Source organism: Pongo pygmaeus, chromosome 4 (genome assembly GCF_028885625.2).
Source record: "Pongo pygmaeus isolate AG05252 chromosome 4, NHGRI_mPonPyg2-v2.0_pri, whole genome shotgun sequence".
Taxonomy (NCBI): Eukaryota; Metazoa; Chordata; class Mammalia; order Primates; family Hominidae; genus Pongo; species Pongo pygmaeus.
Genome location: NC_072377.2, coordinates 154,731,780 through 154,739,174, shown reverse-complemented (window position 1 = coordinate 154,739,174; position 7,395 = coordinate 154,731,780).

Here is a 7,395-nt window from a genome sequence, read left to right as displayed (position 1 = left end):
CGGAGAGAGCGGATGACCAGCTTCGGCGGCTATCCTGTGGCCAGAGTGAAATAGCAGGAGAGGTGCGGAAGCGCTCTGCCCGGAATTTTGAAGTGCTCAGCGTTTGCGATCGGCCACGTCTTTATCCAGTACTTCTTGGGACCCCGTTCCCTCCCACCCGCCTTTGTAGAACGGGAAATTGAGGCCCCGAACGGGAAATTGAGGCCCCGAACGGGAAAGGGTCTCCTAAAATGTTAGAGGCTCTTGCCTCACTATAATTCATTCACCATCAAAGATTCCAGTAACCAGAAGGCTAAAATGTAAATTAAAAGGCCGGGCGCAGAGGCTCACGCTTGTAATCCCAGCACTTTGGGGGATCGAGTAGAGAGGATCGCTTGAACCCAGGGGTTCGATATCAACCTGGGCAGTATAGCGGAACCTTGTCTCTATAAAAAATAAAATGTAAATTGAAATGTAATTGTAGTTTTTGTTAAAATCCTTAGTGGGTTTAATGGCATTTGTAGGTAAAATCAAACCCTCCCTATGTCCTCAAGGTACTGTGTGCTTCGGGCACTCATCTCTGCCCCCCTCCCTCGCTGATCTCCACCCATATCGGCCCCCTTTGCTCGCCACGCTTGTTCCCTTTAGGGACCTAAACATTGGTTCTGGCTATCAGATTTCTTCTGGTCTCTCAGGTCTCAGCCAAAACACCAGCCCTCTCCACGGCGAGGCCGTCCCTGACCACCCTGTGTAAACTAGCCAGCCAGTCACATCCTTTCAGGTCATCTTGATTTAATTATCTGCCCCGAACTGGCCACTATTGAGTATGTATTAATTTGTTCATTCCTCACCTTGTTTGTAGCTTGCATGGGCCCACTGGATGGGGGTGAAGGAGGCCCTGTGAAGGAAGCACGATTAACTTCCTTTCCTTCCCTTTCCGGTGAACGTCTTCACAGTCATTCAAGGAACTCCCTTTCTTATCTAGAGATGATCCCCAAGTTTCTGTCACCCATGAGATTCAGAGTTTCCAAAAAGTCACAAGCTGTGTTGGGAATCAGAACATGAAGATCTGGGTTCTACTCCTGATGCTGCCCCTTGTGGCTGAAGACAAATCATTTCACCTCAATGGGCGTCGATGTTTTCACCTTTCAAAGGGTAGTTAATACCCTAGCACCCAAAGTCCTGGAGAGGGTCAGGTAAGGCAATCAGCGTAAAGTACTTTGTTTAAGCCCTAAAGATTGCACAACAAGCAGGATAACAGTTTCTGGATGTTTATAATGTGTCTGTGCAGAACTCTTCACATTCATTATATGAGTTAATCCTCACAACAGCTTTAGAGGAGGTGCCATATTATGATTCTTCTTTTTTTGTGTGAGGAAATGAGACTCAGAGATGTTAGGTGACCTGCCCAACGTCCCACAGTTAATAAGTGACAGTAGCATGATTTTAACACAGTCACATCTGACTGCAAAGCCCACTCTTAACCACTACACTCACTGTGCTATGCAAATGCAAGAATCCACTCCAATCCTTGCAGCTAACATTTATTTATTTACTTGTTTGTTTTCTTGTCTGTTTGGGGAAGCCAGGACCTTGCATATAACAGACACCAATAAAGATTGGCCAAATTTGGCCGGGCATGGTTGTTCATGCCTGTAAGCCACTTGAGCTCAGGAGTTAGAGTCCAGCCTGGCAACATGGTGAAACCCCAACTCTACCAAAAATAGAGGCGTGGTAGCATGTACCTGTAGTCCCAGCTACTCAGGAGGCTGGGGTGGGAGGACAGCTTGAGCCCAGTAGGCAGAGGTTGCAGTGAGCCGGGATCGTGCCACTGCACTCCGGCCTGGGTGACAGAGTGAAACCCCATCTCAAAAATAAAAACAAAAACAAAAATAAAAAAAAAACCAGACCAGTCAAATTTAATACTGCCTATCATTCTTTGATTTTATTTCATACATATTCATCTGCATTACAGATGAAGAAATTGGGACTCAGAATATTATTACTTACCAAGTTTATTCAGCTAACAAGCAGTAGATTTTGAGATGGGATGGAGGTGGATTTTGACCTGGGAGCTGTGACATGCCAGCACCGAAGAACATGCAGCTATGGCCCGGGGCCAGGAGAAGGTGCAGTAAAGAAGCTTTAGGTTGGCCATTGGTGCCTCTCTGCCTCCTAGTTCAGCATCCCTGGCTGCTGTTTACTCTTGTGGTCCCTCTCCGCTCTCCACACACACATCCCAAGGAGCTCCATGGAGCCAGACTTTGGTCTGCCGTGCTACTTTCCGTTCACTGATGTTCCAGTGCTCCACAACAGGAATCAAAGGCAGGGGGTGGAGGGGTGGGTGGGGGGAACAATAACCAAATCCCTGCTACTGGAAAGCTGGCCAATAATTAGCTTTTCCTCGATGACATCACATCAGCAGCTCTTGGATCTCTTTACCCCTCCTAGCCTGGGCATTTTTTCCCTCCTGTTGGTCTCAGGGTTCACAGAGGTGACTGGCAGGAGGGCCACATTTTATAGCCATTACCCTTCCCAAACAGCTTTTCCAAAGCGTTAACTAACCATGTATGCACTGGGGGCATGGTGGGCCAGCAAATAAGTCATTTCAGGTTGGGGCCACTTCAGGATTTACCTCCTCAGCATTCCTGACCACCCACTCTTCCCAGATGGGACTAGTCACTTCCTCTGAGGCCCCACTGGACCTTGAACTCCCACTGGATTCCCACTATTGAATGAACTATTCCTAGTGTGCTATTCAGGCTTCATTTTCACTGCTGTAAGTGTCTTTTTTTTTTTTTTTTTTAAGAGACAGGGTCTTGCTCTGTCACCCAGGCTGGAGTGCAATGGTGCAATTATAGATCCTTGTAACCTCGAACTCCTGGGCTCAAGTGATCCTCCCACCTTAGCCTCCTGAGTATCTAGAACCACAGCCGAACGCCACCACACCCAGCTAATTTTTTATTTTTTTGTAGAAATGGGGGTCTCCCTATGTTGCCCAGTCTGGTCTCAAACTCCTGGCCTCAAACTCCTGGCCTCAAGTGATCCTCATGCCTTGGCCTCCCAAAGTATTGGGATTACAGGCATGAGACACCATGCCTGGGCCATTTTACTTTTTTACAAAACATTTTGTAAAATGTTAGCTTGATTGTTCTTGGAAATAGGTAGCACAAAGTAAACAAATTAAAAAGATCAAGGGTTTACAGTAAAAAGTAAATCTTCCTCATAGCCTATTCTTACCCTGGTGTACCTTTCTAGAGGCAAACACAGCACCCATTTTCCTGTATTGCTTTCCAGGTTTATTCTATACCAGCAGTTCTCAGTTCTGCACAAGGTCAGGAGTTCGTGACCAGCCTGGCCAACATGGTGAAACTGTGTCTTTACTAAAAATACAAAAAATTAGCCGGGCGTGGCGGTGGGTGCCTGTAATCTCAGCTACTCGGGAAGCTGAGGCAAGAGAATCACTTGAACCTAGGAGGTGGAGGTTGCAGTGAGCCGAGACTGCAACATTGCACTTCAGCCTGGGCAACAAGAGCGAAACCCCATCTCAAAAAAAAAAAAAAAAAAAAAGAGTCTCTTGGGGAACTTTTAAAAAAAGGTAATGTTTAGGTCCTACTACCAGATATACTTTTATTGGTGTTGACTCAGACATTGATAGTTTTTAAAAGCCTGCCATGCAGCCATAAAAAAGAACAAAATCACGTCCTTTGCAGCAATATGGGTGGAGCCGAAGGCCGTTATCCTAAGCAAAACAACTCAGAAACAGAAAACCAAAGACACATGTTCTCACTCATAAGTGGGAACTAAACAATGGGCAAGGTCATAAAGATGGAAATTACAGATACTGGAGACTCCAAAAGAGGAGCATGAGGGTTGAAAAATTACCTGTCGGGGCTGGGCGTGGTGGCTCACGCCTGTAATCCCAGCACTTTGGGAGGCCAAGGCGGGTGGATCACCTGATGTCAAGAGTTTTGAGACCAGCCTGGCCAACATGGTAAAACCTCGTCTCTACTAAAAATACAAAAATTAGCCAGGCGTGGTGGCGGCCACCTGTAATCCCAGCTACTTGGGAGGCTGAGGCAGGAAAATCACTTGAACCCGAGGGGCGGAGGTTACAGTGAGCCCAGATTGTGCCACTTTACTCCAGCCTGGGCTAAAGAGCGAAACTCTGTCTCAAAAAAAAAGAAAAAGAAAAATTACCTGTTGGGTACAATGTTCACTATTTGAGTATTTGGGTATTGGGTACACTAGAAACCCAATTCCCTCCAGTATGTATATGCCCATGTAACAAATAAGCACATGTACATGCTGAATCTAAAATAAAAATAAATTTTAAAAATAAAAAATAAAAAAAGCTCTTCAGGATATTCTTTTTTTCTTTTTCCTTTTTTTTTTTTTTTTTTGAAACAGGGTCTCACTCTGTTGCCCACGCTGGAGTACGGTGGTGCAATCATGGGTCACTGCAGCCTCAACTGCCCCAGGCTCGGGTGATCTTTTCACCTCAGCTTCCCAAGTAACTGGGACTACAAGCATGTGCCACCACACCTGGCTAATTTTTGTATTTTTTGTAGAGGTGGAGTCTTGCTATGTTGCCCAGGTTGGCCTTGTACTCCTGACTCAAGCAATCCTCTCACCTTGTCCTCCCAAATTATTGGGATTACAGGTGTGAGCCACTGCTCCCAGCCCCACTAGAGATTCTAAGCACACCTAGGGTTGGCAAACCACTATTGTATGCATATATAAGACTCTCTCTCTATATTTTTTAAACAAGAGGGGCATAGAATACATACCATTCTGTTCCTTTTTAAAAATTATGTGTTGAAGATTATTTTATATCAGTGCATACAGAGCTGCTTTCTGTCTATTGCTGAATAAATCACTCCAAAAGGTAGAAGCTTAAAGCAACAATAATCTTTTTATTTTTTTCTCAGTTTCTGTGGGTCAGGAATTTGGCAAAGGCTTGCAGGGTGGTTCTGACTTGAGATCTCTCAGAGAGATGCAATGTGACTCTAGATAGTGGCTAGAGTTGGGACAGAATCGGGGCTAGAGCAGCTGACTGCCATCTGGACAGCTCTTTCCTCCTTCATACAGTCGCAGGGCTTCTCCTTATGTCTCTCTGCAGGGGCTAGTTTAGGCTTTCTCACACAGTTTCGGGGCAGTTTGTGATTAAATGGTAGGTGAAGGCTTCAAGAACCAATGTCCCAGCAGTAACAGGGACGCTGTATAACCTTTAAGGATCTAGCCTTAAAAGTCACAGAGAGAAGGTGCAGTGGCTCACGCTTGTAATCCTAGCGCTTTGGGAGGCTGAGGCAGGAGGATTGCTTGAGGCCAGGAATTCAAGACCAGTGTGGACAACATAGCAAGACCTGGTCTCTACAACAAATAAAAAAAAAAATTAGCCAGGCGTGTTGGTGTGCACCTGTGGTCCCAGCTGCTCCGGAGGCTGAAGTGGGAGAATCCCTTGAGCCCAAGAATCCGGGGCTGCAGTGAGCTATAAAGATGCGATTGTATTCCAAGTTGGGCAACAGAAGGAGACCTTGCCAAACAACAACAAAAACAAAAGCCACAAAGTTTCACCTCCATTGCAGTCTGTTGGTTAAAAGTCATAAAAGCCTGCCTGATTTTAAGGAGAGGGGAATAGGCCTCATTCTCAATGGGCAAAGTGTCCAAGTTGCATGGTAAGAAAGGGATGTGGGACAGGCAATATTGGCCACAGCAGCTGAATAGTATTCCATTGTTTGCATGTATCATCAATTATCTAAGCATTGACAGACATTTAGGTTGTTTTTACTCTTTTAGTATTACAAAAAGTGCTCTGAATGTGAACAGTTTTCCTCTGCCCGCTCTCACCCAATCCCTAGAGGGGGCTCGGCCCTTCGTGACCACTTGTCTGTCAGAGCCACTGTGGCAGGGCAGAAAGCTACCATGCCCAGGCTCAAGAAAGCAACTAATTTTTTTTTTTTTTTTTTTTTGAGATGGAGTCTGGCTCTGTCGCCCAGGCTGGAGTGCAGTGGCACAACCTCGGCTCACTGCAAGCTCTGCCTCCTGGGTTCACGCCATTCTCCTGCCTCAGGCTCCCGAGTAGCTGGAACTACAGGCCACGCCCGGCTAATTTTTTGTGTGTGTTTTTAGTAGAGACGGGGTTTCACTGTGTTAGCCAGGATGGTCTCGATCTCCTGACCTCGTGATCCGCCCACGTTGGTCTCCCAAAGTGCTGGGATTACAGGCCTGAGCCACTGCGCCCAGCCTTGAAAGCAACTATCTATTCCTGCTGTTGGCCTTGGAGGGAAATTAGGCAGAATTGCTTCAGAGGGAGAGAGAATGGAGGGCCAGGTAATCGAGAAGAAAGGTTTTTGAGAGCCTTCCCCAAAATGGAGACAGGGTCTGGGCTTTGCAGGATCCTTGAGTGAAAAGAACCCAGGCCACTCTCTGCCCTGGAGAGCGGGGAGAGCCTCCTATGAGGGTAGCTGTTAGTGCCCCGGGAGGCCGGAGCCTGAGAGGGGGAGGTCCCAGCCATAGCAAGGACCCCGGATGCCTGGCTAAGAGCAGAACTGCTGGCCTTTCCCGGGCCATACCAGCTTAGATGAGGGGTGTATTTGTGGTGGCAGAGCAGACCAAAGGCAAGATGGCTTTTATGAGGCTGGAGTAAGGCCAATAGACCTTCACATGACCCTAGAGTGGGACATCGGTCACAATAATTATTGAGATTGAATATCCTGCCAGCACTGTGGGGTAGGGGCTTAGAGCATATAAAATTTGATTTGGTCTGGTTGAACCCTGACTGAAAAAATAAAATTAAAATTAAAAATTGAAATAAAATTTGATTTGGAGAAAGAAAAGTAATGTGACTCTTACACTCAGGGTGAAGGAGTACAAATCTCTCTTGTTATAAATATTTAGGTACAGAAAGCGATCTGTTATTTGACATTTCACAGCAATCACAAGCCCCACCATTCAGATCTCTTCTTTCAGATACATGGGCTAAGAGCTGTGGGAGATGGTCATTCAAAATGAAATGTGATCTTTGCATCAAAATATTGACTTTCCTATTATTTCCTTATTCCTTATTTAAATTCAGATTTCTGGATAGCCAGGACAAGATCTTAAAGGATCACCTTGTTCTGTCTTTCTGGTCAAGTTTTTGATTAAGAAGATAAAAAAAAAAATCAGGAAAGTGGGCAAAGATTTAACTACACAAACGTTCATTTAAAAAATGAACAGTCAAAATAACCAACAGTTGAAAATATGTTAAATAAGTTACAGTACAGCCTCCCTATGGAAGTCTGTGAGGCCATAAAAAATCACTTGATAAAAGAATATTTAATAGCACAGATGTTTACATATATTTTATTTATTTTTTTTCTTTTCTTTGTTTTGAGACAAAGTTTTGCTCTTGTTGCCCAGGCTGAAGTGCAG